This window comes from Lithobates pipiens, unplaced genomic scaffold (assembly GCF_037356315.1).
Source record: "Lithobates pipiens isolate NorthernLeopardFrog02 unplaced genomic scaffold, aLitPip1_a1.2 Scaffold_22, whole genome shotgun sequence".
NCBI lineage: Eukaryota > Metazoa > Chordata > Amphibia > Anura > Ranidae > Lithobates > Lithobates pipiens.
The window spans coordinates 216,941,973-216,945,752 of NW_027507784.1; positions in this window are offsets into that span (position 1 = coordinate 216,941,973).

The following is a 3,780-nucleotide window of genomic DNA, read 5'->3' on the forward strand; positions in this document are numbered from 1 at the left end:
CGGCCTCCCAGTCTGAAGTCCCGGCCTCCCAGTCTGATGCCTCCCAGTCTGAAGTCCCGGCCTCCCAGTCTCATGCCTCCGAGTCTGATGCCTCCCAGTCTGATGTCCCGGCCTCACAGTCTGATGCTTCCCAGTCTGATGTCCCGGCCTCACAGTCTGATGTCCCGGCCTCCCAGTCTGATGCCTCCCAGTCTGATGTCCCGGCCTTCCAGTCTGATGCCTTCCAGTCTGATGTCCCGGCCTTCCAGTCTGATGTCCCGGCCTTCCAGTCTGATGCCTTCCAGTCTGATGTCCCGGCCTCCCAGTCTGATGCCTCCCAGTCTGATGTCCCGGCCTCCCAGTCTGATGCCTTCCAGTCTGCTGCCTCCCAGTCTGATGTCCCGGCCTCCCAGTCTGCTGCCTTCCAGTCTGATGTCCCGGCCTCCCAGTCTGATGACTCCCAGTCTAATGTCCCGGCCTCCCAGTCTTATGTACCGGCCTCCCAGTCTGATGCCTCCCAGTCTGATGTCCCGGCCTCCCAGTCTGATGCTTCCCAGTGTGATGTTCCGGCCTCCCAGTCTGATGCCTCCCAGTCTGATGTCCCGGCCTCCCAGTCTGATGCCTCCCAGTCTGATGCCTCCCAGTCTAATGCCTCCCAGTCTGATGTCCCGGCCTTCCAGTCTGATGCCTTCCAGTCTGATGTCCCGGCCTCCCAGTCTGATGCCTCCCAGTCTGATGTCCCGGCCTCCCAGTCTGATGCCTTCCAGTCTGCTGCCTCCCAGTCTGATGTCCTGGCCTCCCAGTCTGCTGCCTCCCAGTCTGATGTCCCGGCCTCCCAGTCTGATGACTCCCAGTCTAATGTCCCGGCCTCCCAGTCTGATGTACCGGCCTCCCAGTCTGATGCCTCCCAGTCTGATGTCCCGGCCTCCCAGTCTGATGCTTCCCAGTCTGATGTTCCGGCCTCCCAGTCTGATGCCTCCCAGTAAGATGTCCCGGCCTCCCAGTCTGATGCCTCCCAGTCTGATGCCTCCCAGTCTAATGCCTCCCAGTCTGATGTCCCGGCCTCCCAGTCTGATGCCTCCCAGTCTGATGTCCCGGCTTCCCAGTCTGATGCCTCCCAGTCTGATGTCCCGGCTTCCCAGTCTGATGCCTCCCAGTCTGATGTCCCGGCCTCCCAGTCTGATGCCTCCCAGTCTGATGCCTTCCAGTCTGATGCCTTCCAGTTTGATGTCCCGGCCTCCCAGTCTGATACCTCCCAGTCTGATGCCCCCCGGCCTCCCAGTCTGATGTCCCGGCCTTCCAGTCTGATGCCTCCCAGTCTGAAGTCCCGGCCTCCCAGTCTTATGTCTCGGCCTCCCAGTCTGATGCCTCCCAGTCTGATGCCTCCCAGTCTGATGCCCCGGCCTCCCAGTCTGATGCCTGCGAGTCTGATGCCCCGGCCTCCCAGTCTTATGCCCCGGCCTCCCAGTCTGATGCCTCCGAGTCTGATGTCCCGGCCTTCCAGTCTGATGTCCCGGCCTCCCAGTCTCATGCCTCCCAGTCTGATGTCCGGGCCTCCCAGTCTGATGCCTCCCAGTCTAATGTCAAGGCCTCCCAGTCTGATGCCTCCCAGTCTGATGTCCCGGCCTTCCAGTCTGATGCCTCCCAGTCTGATGTCCCGGCCTTCCAGTCTGATGCCTTCCAGTCTGATGTCCCGGCCTCCCAGTCTGATGCCTCCCAGTCTGATGGCCCGGCCTCCCAGTCTGATGTTTCCCAGTCTGATGTTCCGGCCTCCCAGTCTGATGCCTCCCAGTCTGATGTCCCGGCCTCCCAGTCTGATGCCTCCCAGTCTGATGCCTCCCAGTCTGATGTCCCGGCCTCCCAGTCTGATGCCTCCCAGTCTGATGTCCCGGCTTCCCAGTCTGATGCCTCCCAGTCTGTATCCCGGCTTACTAGTCTGATGCCTCCCAGTCTGATGTCCCGGCCTCCCAGTCTGATGCCTCCCTGTCTGATGCCTTCCAGTCTGATGACCCGGCCTTCCAGTCTGATGCCTTCCAGTTTGATGTCCCGGCCTCCCAGTCTGATACCTCCCAGTCTGATGCCCCCCGGCCTCCCAGTCTGATGTCCCGGCCTTCCAGTCTGATGCCTCCCAATCTGATGTCCCGGCCTCCCAGTCTTATGTCCCGGCCTCCCAGTCTGATGCCTCCCAGTCTGATGCCTCCCAGTCTGATGCACCGGCCTCCCAGTCTGATGCCTCCCAGTCTGATGCCCCGGCCTCCCAGTCTGATGCCTCCGAGTCTGATGCCCCGGCCTCCCAGTCTTATGCCCCGGCCTCCCAGTCTGATGTCTCCGAGTCTGATGTCCCGATCTTCCAGTCTGATGTCCCGGCCTCCCAGTCTCATGCCTCCCAGTCTGATGTCCGGGCCTCCCAGTCTGATGCCTCCCAGTCTAATGTCAAGGCCTCCCAGTCTGATGCCTCCCAGTCTGATGTCCCGGCCTTCCAGTCTGATGCCTCCCAGTCTGATGTCCCGGCCTTCCAGTCTGATGCCTTCCAGTCTGATGTCCCGGCCTCCCAGTCTGATGCCTCCCAGTCTGATGGCCCGGCCTCCCAGTCTGATGTTTCCCAGTCTGATGTTCCGGCCTCCCAGTCTGATGCCTCCCAGTCTGATGTCCCGGCCTCCCAGTCTGATGCCTCCCAGTCTGATGCCTCCCAGTCTGATGTCCCGGCCTCCCAGTCTGATGCCTCCCAGTCTGATGTCCCGGCTTCCCAGTCTGATGCCTCCCAGTCTGTATCCCGGCTTACTAGTCTGATGCCTCCCAGTCTGATGTCCCGGCCTCCCAGTCTGATGCCTCCCTGTCTGATGCCTTCCAGTCTGATGACCCGGCCTTCCAGTCTGATGCCTTCCAGTTTGATGTCCCGGCCTCCCAGTCTGATACCTCCCAGTCTGATGCCCCCCGGCCTCCCAGTCTGATGTCCCGGCCTTCCAGTCTGATGCCTCCCAATCTGATGTCCCGGCCTCCCAGTCTTATGTCCCGGCCTCCCAGTCTGATGCCTCCCAGTCTGATGCCTCCCAGTCTGATGCACCGGCCTCCCAGTCTGATGCCTCCCAGTCTGATGCCCCGGCCTCCCAGTCTGATGCCTCCGAGTCTGATGCCCCGGCCTCCCAGTCTTATGCCCCGGCCTCCCAGTCTGATGTCTCCGAGTCTGATGTCCCGATCTTCCAGTCTGATGTCCCGGCCTCCCAGTCTGATGCCTCTGAGTCTGATGTCCCGGCCTTCCAGTCTGAATTCCCGGCCTCCCAGTCTGATGCCTTCCAGTCTAATGTCCCGGCCTTCCAGCCTGACGTGCTGCTGCCTGCCTTCCAGTCCGATGTGCCAGCTTCCCGGTCCGATGTGCTTCTGTCTGCTGTCCAGCCTGAGGTGTTCCTGTCTGCTGTCCAGCCTGAGGTGTTCCTGTCTGCAGTCCAGCCTGAGGTGTTCCTGTCTGCTGCCCAGCCTGAGGTGCCTGTGCCCGCTGTTCAGCTTGAAATGCCCACTGCTCAGCCTGAAGTGCCTGTGCCCGCTGCCCAGCTTGAGGCGCCCGCTGCCCAGCCTGAAGTGCCCGTGCCTTTGACCGCTGTCCAGCTTGTCTGATGTCCCGGCCTCCCAGTCTGATGCCTCCCAGTCTGATGTCCCGGCTTCCCAGTCTGATGCCTCCCAGTCTGTATCCCGGCTTACTAGTCTGATGCCTCCCAGTCTGATGTCCCGGCCTCCCAGTCTGATGCCTCCCTGTCTGATGCCTTCCAGTCTGATGACCCGGCCTTCCAGTCTGATGCCTTCCAT